Raw genomic sequence first — 13,174 nt, 5'->3', positions numbered from 1 at the left:
AATTCCTGTACCTGTATCTGAGCTAAATACATCCTAAAATGACATTTTGGTATGAGCTTTTTGTTTCACACCTCGCTGCCCTGACAGGGTTTAGAACTGGTCTCAAAACCTAGTCAGTAATCTTGTTTTCTTATCCTTTTTACCCATTTTTCACAGGAAAGGGATTACGAATATATCACTGATCTACAGCTATTTTCATGGCAAGTGTTTGCCTGAGCTTTAATGTATTGTATTCCCTGCAAAACATTTACAACAAACACTCGTCTAGTTAAAACCGTTGTCAACAGTTTTCCTTATTCTCTATTTCTTACTCAATCTAAAAGCAAATTCAATGAATAAAGCTTCTTTCCTATAACGATCCGTTTGTAGAACTCTGTAATGTGGGCCTGCTTTCTAGATTACTACAAAATGGCCATCTTTTACTCCAATTGTTTACCAATTCTTGTTGAGTTGTTTTTTTTTTCATTAAATTTTACTCAATTTCCATTTTACGGATCAATACGCTATTAACTAACTGATCACATTACTATAAACCGTTCTTCTTGAGTGGTCTTCAGTCCTTAATGACTGGTGACTCATTTGTAAAAAAAAAAACTTTCAAGATTTAAGAGGTAAGGAGAGTCTTAAATATTCACTTGGATATCTATGTACATATCTCATAAAGAGTCAGTAATTTGCAATTAGAAGAATACTTTGGATTTCTTAGAACCTTTTCAAGTAAAATTAAAAGCGGTAATGTTTACTATTTTTAAGATCCAAATAGATTTGAAATCGAAAAGTTTACATAATGATGCATGCACAAGAGCAGAAATGTTTTAAATGAAAGTGTACTAGATTATTGAATAAATGTAGTGGAACTTTTTTTTATTGTAAACCACATCTCACATTCTATATTTACATCAAAGAAGGAGAAACAATCACACTTAAATTCAATAAAGCAAGTCTTTCGTTGAGAAACATAATACACATTTATAAAAACAGAATTATTAAGAATTGCTGAATTAATAATTTGCGTTGAGTATAAAAAAAACTTTATTTGTTAGTTGCAATTCTAAATGCATTCGCCGAAGAGACCTTATTTTGTGTAATTTGAGTATAAGGTAATCAGACAGTTATCATAATATCTTCACACACAGTGGTAGTACTTATCATGGTTTCATTTATTTGTAAAATAAAACTTATCTCGTAACACTTTGACAATCCTTATCTTAGCGATATTTTCTCATCTCAAATCATCTTGGCACAAAATTGAATCCAATGGTGTAGCCCCAATTGTGGAAGTTTGGAATCATCCGTCAGATGCTGCTACCACTATGTCTACTTAAATAACTAGTGGAAATTACAGTAAAGGATCCCATCTATGTGTTAAATAGAAACTATTGATTAAAAATTTGTTTGCACGATTCATGTCTACAAAAGGAATACTTATAGTGTACAGTTTTGGCATAACATAACTGGATGACATTGACTTGCCGTAAAACCCAAGAAGCAATGAATACGTTTTAAATGCGGGAAACGGAAACATGCATATAGTATTCCATAGCGATTAAATTGTATTTAATCGTAGGAAACTTTGTAGTAGCACTAGCAGATTAGTTTCGAAATATTTTCTTGCTTTGAACGCCCAAACATGCGTTTCTTCTTATACAGATTACAGTTTTCATGTTTCAGCCTTTACTTTGAAATATCATATGACTCATCAGATAAAGGAGATTGGGTGGAATTAATCTATGTGAAGAAAGAAGGTGAATGAAAATGGCTATCTGTGGCCTGATGCGGGAAACCGTGAGAATTCTCGATCAGGGGCAAATAAAAGAAAAAATTGGAGGAATAGGGTTTAAACTAAAACTATGTGAAAAATAGTGAAAAAAAAAGGTGGTACAAATAAATACTATTTTTTAACAGAGAGAGAACAAAAATATTGCTATGAAAAGAAAAGAAAAGTAAAATTGAGACGTACGTTATCAAAACGAAAATACATAATAAGGAAAGACAAAGAGAAAGAAGGATAGATAAAATAAATGTAAGAAATAAAGAATAAAAAAGGGAACTTTAAAAGATGGCGGAATACCAATAAAGGAAGAAGAATAAAATAGCGCGATGAAGATACGGAATAATAAAGAAAAAGCAAGCAATAAAGAAAAAAAAAACACGGATATAAAAACAAACCCATGCATAAAAATATACGATAAAAGATGAGGAATAATAATAATAATAATAATAATAATAATAATAATAATAATAATAATAATAATAATAATAATAATAATAATAATAAAAAGAAGAAGAAGAAGAAAATGTCTAAAACACATTGAAATGTGATTTACGAATTAACAAAGGCGCAAAAAACATAGAAAACAGAAAAAACATAATACAAAATATGTTCCTACTGCTTCTCTTTCTTCTCATATTCTTTTTATTTTAACTACTACTACTTCTACGACATCTATTGCTACCTAAAAAACTACAACTTACAACAACAGCCATAAAACCATACTAATTATATATTACTAATAAAAATTTCGTATTTGGCTGTCGGTAACTGAAACGCTATTTCTATTTGATTACTAATCTTCTGATATTATATATAGCATGTTCGTAAAATAGTTGAAAAGTACAGTTCTACAACGGCTAATATAATATATTTTATTTAAAAAAAAACTATGCAATAGAGATTCTGGTTCTCTAACGGTTTCGATACACTGTAACCGTGTCCTTACATATACAATTTCTCGCACTCACACGTATTCTGATACTTCGTTGCAAAGGAAAAAAAAACAAAAAAACAAAAGAAATAAAACTCCGACTCGGATTTTTTAATGTACAAATAAAATGCATTTATTCGTGCTTCTTCCAACAATACCGCATTTCATTATATATCAAAAGTGTTTTCGCACACCCATGTGTTTTACAACGCTCTGTCATATAACATGTGCTTTTTAAAAGTCTCTCTCCCCGCTATGTGATGTCGGCCATGGCCAGCGCTTTTTCGCATCGTCCACATTTTTCAGCACACATTTCGCTTCTCTCGTGCTGTCATTTTTTCTCCTTGTTTTCCTACTTCCCGTGACGTCATCGCGTGCACACTTGCTTAATTTACATATCTACTAAGACGGCTGCTGCTTCAAATATTGTCGGTAGTCAGCTATCCTACGGCTGTTGCTGATTTTCTCACACGATAACCATACGTGTTATGTCACAGTTCATATACTAAGGTTTAGTCGTTCTTGTTATAGTTTTTTGTGGTAAAAACATACATTATCAGGCAGAATCTTGAATACGTTTAGGAGTCGAAATTTTCTCGAAGTTTTCGACTACTGATTATCGCTGAAAATTTGATCTGATTGATTTCAACCCCAGAAAACACCAAGAACAAAGGAGCTAGAGTAAATTCAGGTCCAATCGCAAGTTTTATATTAATGTATCCTTTTTCCGTAGAAATAGTTTAAAAGGCAAATTACAAAAAAAAAAAAAAAACAGAGATACTAACAAAAATGATAAAGAAAGCAAATTAAAAGATAAAGAAGCAACCCACTTCTAAGACAATAAAAGTATGAAGGAAACACACACACACACACACACACACACACACACACATATATATATATATATATATATATATATATATATAATTTTCAGAATGTGAGGGATTATATAATTATTTTCACAGCCAAAACAACGTCGCACATATGTCTAAGTGATGAGCCCAAATGCGGGCGACACTCTAGTCGTGGACTTCCGGTTTGTTGGCTGTCATGGCTTTTGTGAGCTGCAACGTTGTTTTGCTGTGTAAATAATTATATATATACACACGATATTCAAAGAGTAGAACGAAAAAAATAGTGCAACTCGAAAAAGTTAAGAATAACAAATAATAAGAACATATTTTTCTACGATGCGTCCATTATATCTACGCGCTTATCTATCGCAATAACTGTGTAACTGGTGGACAAATTGACCAACGGACGAAACCTATTATACAGATGCATAGGCGTATCCAGAAATACTATTTCAAAATAAATAATCGATAATCTTGGTTATTAGATTGTTCGGGTTACTGTCTACAGCTTGTATGTTGTCGTGGCAAAGTTTCTCCGACATCTTTCAGGTTGCGTATTGACGACCTCGGGAATGTATATGTAAAATTCGCGAACCCCTAAAAATTTCGAAATCTTTACTTAATACACGCGGGCAAATTTTTCTTGTTCTTCAAGTAAAGATGTCTTAAGTATCTTTTATTATACAGGGTGAGCCACGGAAAACAAATGATTTTAAGGAAAACAAACTCGTACATAAGAACATTTACTAAACTATGCCGTTATGGAATATTTAGAAGCGAAAGTTTATGTCTGAAAAATGATGGCACTTTTTACAAGCACACATTTGAAGCCGCTTTCTAAAGTTAGCCTCCACTTCTCCAAAGCGTGAAATGGCATAATAAGGGAATGCAGCTCGAACAGCAGTTATGGAAGCTCTCGCTGTATGAGCAGTGGCTCCATCTTGTTGAGAACACATTGATGCCCTATTGATTCACCGTTTGCGAATCTAAGGAAGGAAACTGTTTTCAAACATTTGAATATACCGGTTTGAAATAACTGTTGAAGTCTCTTCTCCTTCTTCAAAAATTGATCGACCAAAAATCCTACACTTTTCCAAAACACACCAGTCACTTTTGGCTTGTATAAGGGTTGCTAGTGTAAGTTAGGAGGATTGTCTGAAGCCCAGTATCGAAAGTTTTGTTTGTTAACTGTATCATTGAGATCAAAATGGGCTTCTCATCACTCATAATTCGGGTTAAATCCTTTTTTTTTTTCGAACATGTCGAGCATTGTTTGGAAGACACAAAAAACAAAAACAAAAAAAAACAAAAAAAAAAAACAAATGTTGTTGGTAATCCCGCAGATTTAATTGTTTGACAGTCATAATTTTGTATGACAAAAAGGCTAGGTCTTTATGTAAGATTCGCTGCACAGTGCTTTGACTTATTCGCAGTTCTGCGGAGTGTCATCTGGCAGAGTGCATGGAACTTCGGGTAATTACCGTTCTTATTCAGTCAAAATTTCCTGGTGTCCTGGCGGTTTTAAATAATGAATCAGTCGTTCTTAGTGCACTAACAAACTTAAGAATGATATTGCGGTTTGGTATATGATCGTGACGAGCGATGTTGAATCTTCGTTGGGTTTTTTGTCACCGATTCACTATTTTTCACGTAAGGAAACACGACTCCACGGTAGCATGATGGCAATGAACTAAAAAGGAAAAACATTAAAATCAATAACTAAAATAAAATTTAAAGTAAAAGATAAACGAATAACAATAGAACGGGTTAATAGATTCACTCCCTAACCATTATTCCAGGAAAACAACAAACATTCTAAAAACATCCGTTTCTCCTGACGCACCCCGTATTTATAATGTGTGTCGTTGGTTATAAGGATGCGATATTTACACTGTTTCCTTTGATTCCTAAGCCAGAAACCATAATCCACCACTCGAAAACTCACAACAATTAGTATACTATATATGATGGACTTGTAAGAAAAACTTCAAAGAGCTCATTAAATCTATATGATATCATAACAGTGTTTAGATGCTATTTTACTCTCTTGAAAGAATTGTGCGGGTCAAGCCACCTTTAGATAAAACCATGACAAAGAACTGTGTGTGTATGAGTATGGGGTATATGGTTAGAAAAGAAGAAGAAAAAAAAGAAACGTACCGGGCGTATCTGTATGGCTCTTTGGGAAAGAAGAAGGAAAGAATGGCCAGCGCATTTGTATACGCGAAGGGCATCTTGAGAAGGTAGACCATGATGGGAGAAGCTATTTTTTCCTGTCTCTTCCTTTTTTTTCTAGATATAAGGCTGGGAAAAATTCCCTGGGGCAGCAGAGAGAAAAGAGTCGTGAACATCTTCTCTTAAAAAGAATTTCGTATTGCTGACGTTAGGGTTGTGCGGTGTGACATTGGTGGCGAGAGGCCAGGTGTGGTCGACTGGAAAAGAAGGCAGAAACGTGTTATTGTCGAGAAAGTGACTCACTCCTTCCTGAACCTCAGAACCGAATCCTGATTATAACACGAGATGCTTTTTCGGCTAGTCAAGCAGGTTAACATAGCTGACTGGAGACTCTCAACTCAGATGTTGAGACCCTTCACTTGGGAGGGTGACCTAATTAAATGGCTGGAAAAATTAAAGATGATGGCAAGGTTACAAAAAATCGAAGACGTGGTCACCCTGTTGCCGCTCTACTTAGAGGGGGAAGCTCTCACTATTTACCAGCAGATGGGCGATGAAGATAAGGGAGACCTTGCCTCAGTGGAGCAAAGACTGAAATTGGCTTTCGCCGAGAGTTCATTTGAAGCACTCGGCAAGCTTGCAAGTTTGAGGTGGACCGGCGAGACTATGGACGTCTTTGCTGCGGAGATCAGAAGACTGGCAGGATTGGCTGGTTACGTGTGGAGGATTCAGGAAATGACGGTAAAGCTATACCTAGTGAATGGCTTCCCAGAAAAAATCTCCGCGAACATGCAGAGAATCACTGAGATCAATACGATGGAAGTGGACGATCTCTTGGTCCACGCCAGAGTCCTAGTCAAGAATGTCAAGGGCCCAATCGTGGCTTCAGCTGTGAGTGGAAATAAGTGCATGAGGCCCCACTTGAATGACGAGAGACAGGCAGCGAGGCGACAGGAGGGGAGGCCTGCCATCAAGTGCTTCCGGTACCAGGATCCTCACCTGCTCAAGTACTGCAAAGAGCCGAGACCGGTGGTCATCTGCTACCGATGTGGACGAGTGGGGCACATTAGCCGCTATTGCGTTGCTGCACGGGACCAGGGAAATGAGTGAAGGGGGGCCATTGCGCCAGTGGTTCCTCCTTCTATGTGGAAATGGCGCATAACGAAACGTTGTCTCAGTTACCGGTAGTAGTCAATGGGAAGAGAGGCATGGTCCTTGTTGACTCAGGCTGCACCACGGCGTTGGTAACGGAGAATGTCGCTAGATCATGGAGCGGAGCCAGGAGTATTAAGATCGTCGATGGCAGGGAGGTAGAATTCCTAGGGTAGACAACAGCGGAAGTACTGGTGCAAGGTGTGCCTATTGGACTACGAGCCCTGGCGTTGGATCGTCTGGTTGGTGATGTTGATGTGGTTTTAGGTGTAAGTGCGATCAACCAACTGGGGGGCGCTACGTTGAGAGGGGGCCAAGTAACTTTTGGATGGCTCGGCGGAGTAGGAATAGCAGGAGTGGAAGGTAATAGAAATATCAGAACACAAAAACCAGAGGCTTGCTGCATCGAGGACGAGGATTTCCTGGCGAGGTCCGATGGTAAGAGGTGGACGGTAGAATCGAAATGAATCTCCGGGCCTCAGGAACTATGAAACAAAGTAAGCTGTTACGAGAAAACACTGCGAGGAGAAATAAGAAAAGGATTCGAGAAAGAAGTGGAGAGGTGGATAGAGGAGGGAATTCTGAAACCGTGGACAGGGGAAGAAAAAGGAGTGCTACCATTACTGGCGGCTGTTCAACCCACAAAGAATAAAGTTAGACCGGTACTGGATTTTAGAGAATTAAACAGATACGTAGCCTGCCACACTGGAAAGGGCATTGATGTATGCGAAGAGGTGATGAGGAAATGGAGGAGGATGAAGCAGGCCACTAAGATTGTCGACCTGAAGTCGGCTTATCTCCAGATCCATGTAGATGAAAAACTCTGGAAACATCAATTGGTCCGGTACAAGGGGAAGTTGTATTGCCTGACGAGGTTGGGCTTTGGGCTGAGCTCAGCCCCCAAAATTATGACTGCCGTGCTGAAGACGGTGCTGAGTAAAGACTATACAGTGGACAAGGCCACTAGTTGGTACATTGACGACATTCTCGTGGAGGAAGCAGAGGTGATAGCAGAGAAAGTGAGAGGCCAAGTTGCGAGGTATAGGTTGACTGCAAAACCGGCGCAGTCCCTGGATAGACAAGGCTTCCTTTGCCATCTCGGCATAGTTTAAAGCCCAACGCTGCTCCTCCATCCAGGACGAGGGAATGCTATACCCGAAATCGGAACCGACCGGATAAAACGAGATCTCTTCCCGGTCTGCGGGAGACTGGTGGGACACTATCCAATCGCCGGCTGGCTCAGGATAGCGTGCAGCTTTATTAAACGTCAAACGGGCACTGATGGCTGGGAGGGCCGTGTGACGAAGGAAGTCACGAACATGCTACAAGAAATCATCGCAAGAGTGACGAAAGAAGACCCAGTAAAGGGGGAATGGTACGTCAGCGGCGGAGACGCGGGAGTGATTTGGTGTGATGCCAGCAGTCTGGCATTGGGCGTCGTATTAGAGATGGGAGGCATTACTGTGGAAGATGCGGTGTGGTTAAGGAAGAAAAACGACTATTCCCATATCAACGTGGCCGAACTGGAGGCCGCTATGAAAGGAATCAATCTGACCCTGAAAACGATTGAAATCAAATCCGATTCGGCAACGGTAGTTTCATGGATCAGGTCAGCAGTGACTGGCAATAAGAGTGTCAGCACCAGAGGTGCTGCAGAAATGCTGGTCAAGCGCAGGCTTAAAGCACTTGCAGATTTGATAGCGGAATTCCAGTTGAAGGTATCTGTAGTGCTGATCCCATCAGAAAAGTACAAGGCGGATTCGATGACACGGGTAAAGAAGGCCTGGCTGCAAGAGAGAAAGGAGGTTTCCTCAGTATGCTGTGCAGGGGAGGAAGTTACAAAGTTACATAAAATGCACCATTTTGGTCGAGAACGGACGTTATTCCTGGTAAGAGAGATTTACTCGGAAACCACCGAGAAGGAGGTCAGGGAGGTAGTGCAGCACTGTTAGGAGTACCAATCGATAGACCCCGGACCATCCAGACGCGAAGCAGGAGAGTTACACATTGCAGAGGACTGGACGCGATTGGCCATTGATGTGACCCATTATCGCCATAAGCTGTATCTGTCGATGGTCGACTGTGGACCAGGGAAGTTTGCCATATGGAGAGAGATCAGGGCAGAAGCTGCATGGGTGATCGGAGGGGTCATTGAAGAAATATTTTTGGAAATAGGGCCGGTTGAGGAACTGTTAATGGACAATGGCCCCCGCTTTCCGATCAGAAGCCTTTAAAGAGGTGTGTGATAGGTGGGAAGTAAGGCAATTTTTTAGGGCAGCGTATCGGCCGAGTGACAATGAGATAGTGGAGAGGAATCATCGCACCATCAAGGCTGCTGCGGAAAAAAGCAACATTTCACCCATGGAGGCGGTGTTTTGGTACAACATCTCACCGAAAACCAAACAAGATGAGACAACTGTGCCTCATAGAGCATTCTTTGCATATAAGTGGCGACATCCGTGCAACAAAACGGTCAAATTTATGGTGGAGAAGCTACCATTAAAGTGGGCGAGGAGGTGTGGGTAAAGCCCCCCAATGCAAAATGTACCACTCGCTGGGGGAGGGGGTGGTAACGGGAACGCAGTCAAAGAACAACGTAATGGTGAATGGCGTTCCTCTGCATATCCTAGACCTTCGTCGTGTAACCCTGCCAGTGCGTAGTGATGGCAGTGAAGATGAGGAAGTCGATATCCACCAAGAAACTAACGATGCACACCAATTCGATTTAGCCCCACATTGTGGTTCTTTACAACTGGACGAGAATGTCTGTAGTAAACCTGAAAATGTCAATCCCCAAGAATTTGTCCCCTAGAGGCCTCAACGTGAGAGGAGGAGGCCTGCTTGGATGAAGGATTATGAAGTGTCTTATTGATCTCAAAGATCAGGGGGGCGTGTGGGAGTATATGGTTAGAAAAGAAGAAAAAAAAAAGAAATGTACCGGGCGTATCTGCATGGCTCTTTGGGAAAGAAGAAGGAAAGGATGGCCAGCGCATTTGTATACGCGAAGGGCATCTTGGAAAGGCAGAGCATGATGGGAGAAGCTATTTTTTTCCTGACTCTTCCATTTTCCCTAGATAGGAGGATATAAAAGCTGAGAAAAATTCCCTGGGGCAGCAGAGAGAAAAGAGTCGTGAACATCTTCTCTTAAAAAGAATTTCGTATTGCTGACGTTCGGATTGAACGGTGTGACATTGGTGGCGAGAGGCCAGGTGTGGTCGACTGGAAAAGAAGATGACAGAAACGTGCTATTGTCGAGAGAGTGACAAACTCCTTCCCGAACCTCAGAACTGAATCCTGATTATAACACGAGAATGAGATCTCATGTAAATATAGAAAACTATAAAAAGGTACGACATCTCGTCCACTAAAAGTAAGCTTTGACGACCATTGAAAAGCCATAATACGTGAGGAGATTGAAAAGTCTGGTATAGTTAATTATATATGGGGAAATGGAAATGAGCTGAAGTAAATATATAGACAGAAGAACAGTCGAGCGTAAGACGACTGAAAGATGCAGCACATTGGCTAGACTAGTATAGAATTTAACAAGATGTGGGAATCGATAATTATAAATAATACATTATATATAGTAATAAGTTTATAATAATAATAATAATAATAATAATATATATATATATATATATATATAGTTATCTACATACAGTACTTTCGCTGTATTACAACTCATCAGTGCGGCTAGATCAGCAACTACCTCAAGTTGTTGCTTTTTAATGTTAGGCAATTTGGCTGCTGCTGTGATTGGAATGCAAAATCATAATATTTAAACATTGCTTAAACTGTTTTTGTTTACGCAAATGGCCTTGCTTTTTACACTATAGACACCTTGTCATTTTGCTCCCCAATATGCTCAACCTAAAACAGTGTGCATTTATTGTGATGCACATACAGTACTGTTTCGCTGTATCACAGCTCATCAGTGCGATAAAACCAGCAACTACCTAACACCATTTGGCTGCTGCTGTGAATTACTTTGGCGCAGTGGAATATTTTGAAAAAGTTGTAAAAGTTATATTCTTCTGACAGTTAAGTTTCAATCCTCAATATGGACAACTGAAAATACGACTTAGGCGGTCTATTTAGTCATGACTTACGGCACGAGAGCATTCTATCCCAGCTAATTTAAAAAGGTATTTTGTTCGAAAAGAGAAATTTCCATGTTCGAAAGAAAAATTCCTGAATTCGACACCAAAAAATTCGGAGGTTTCATCAACTATACCCTAGTGAAAATGATACTCAAGATAAGAATAGTAGTTCGAATAATTAAAATAATACGAATAACCGATTCTCATGAAAAAATTCAGAAACGTAATACTATTAACATAGAGTATTTTTTTTTGTTACGTAACTCTGCAAACAGTATGTTACCATTTTTATTTTTACGCTTGTTAATAAATGGCTTTTACAATTGAAGAGAAAAACTGCCAATATTATTAAGAAAAGTACTCTCTATAATATTAATTGGAAGTCCAACACCCGGATGTTGTTCGGGAAAACTTGACAAAAGAAATCCTATGCTTCAATTGTTGAAACCATGTAACTACGCCTACTCGATTTTGTATTTATCTATAAGTAGTAATTATATCTTTTTGACTTACTAAATTTATATATAGTGATAATGATTAAAACGTTAGTATTATTTCGTAGCTATAATAATACACCATATTTGCACTCCTCCTTACATGGAGGTGGCAATTGTTTGTACTATTACACCTGGGAGAATTGGGAAACAGATAAGAATATTTATACACAAGCTTACGAAAGAAATTACTAATTTATAGAAATAGACCATTTAGGTTTAAAGTAAATTTTATATGTATATTTTTTATTCAGTTAAAAATCTATGTTTGACCACTGTTGAGAGAACGTGGCATTCTTTGTAATTGTTATCGAAAGAAACCGAGAGAAACTTGCTGTCGTTCAGACTCCAGAGGATACCATCTGTTTGCGTCTGTTAACGATTATTTGTGAGGTCTCGTGTTAAAATTCGTTGTAAGAATAACAACAACAACAACAACAACAACAACAACTACTACTACTACTAATAATAATAACAATAATAATAACAACAATAATAACAGTAATAACAATAATAATAATAATAATAATAATAATAATAATAATAATAATAATAATAAAGAAAGAAGATAAAAAGTGAACGGAGAAGTGGAAAAAGACGTTTAACATATTTAGAATGAGATCTACGAATTTGCTATTAAAAGCCAATGGAAACTACGAGTAACTAATCATAATAAAACAACGATATTCTTTGGAATGACAAAAGTAGGCCAATGTCATTGATGAAAAATATCTCAAGTGCTGCAAATTCCTATCATGAATAATTGGTACGAGCGTCGCTTGGAGCCAGTAACTGAAGGGGAAACATTGCGCAGTGCTTGAAGGCTTTTCATTAAGTACTGATTATGAAGGCAAATTTTATATCACGGCAATGACTACTGCCTTTTATTACGTGAGAATTAATCATGATTGAAATCATGTAGATTTGCAATACGAAGAAAAATCCATTCTTTCCGATATTAATGTAGTCAGGGCAGAAATTCGATGCTCACAGTATTACACCTGGCGTTTTTCGGTGATCCATCCTGCACAAAAATATCTTTCTTATTTTCACTAAAAATCTCTAAAATGATGTTCTATGTTTATTCGTCGACATCTATGCAAACGATACTACCATCTACGGCAACACTTCCAAACAACGACCAAAGTTTTTCTAATTCCTTTTCGCCAGAGTGAAGCGTTTGGTACAATGTGGTAAAATGGCTAGTTACCTTTAATGTATATAAAACCAGATTTCGACATTTTCACCACCAACACTCAAATCCCCAATTTTACTAAACTTAAATTAGTATCTAAATTTACTTATTACGTATTAGTGATTACTATTAATTACAGAATTAAATACTCTAATTTCACTTCTCGTTGGTTTAAATAACAAAATTTACAAAAATGGCTGTGAGATAAAATTGATAGGAGCAAAATTTAGATCCATTAGAACCTAAATAAGAAAATATTCCTAACGCGCATAAAAAATAGAAAAAATAATACCGCACCCAGAATATATCGTCTCTTATCTTGAAGGAGCATCATGCTTGACCAAACGCCTGAGTTTGACTTTCAACTCTGAAATAAAAAGACCTACAAAATCACTGGAGAAATGTTGCGATCATTCTACCGTCCAAGAAAATATCTACCTCTCGAGGCAATCCTTGATTTGTACAAAATATCAAATAAGTTCTAATATATAGTACT

The sequence above is a fragment of the Euprymna scolopes genome, chromosome 15 (genome assembly GCF_053919585.1).
Source record: "Euprymna scolopes isolate OS-2025 chromosome 15, ASM5391958v1, whole genome shotgun sequence".
NCBI lineage: Eukaryota > Metazoa > Mollusca > Cephalopoda > Sepiida > Sepiolidae > Euprymna > Euprymna scolopes.
This window is presented reverse-complemented; position numbering follows the sequence as displayed.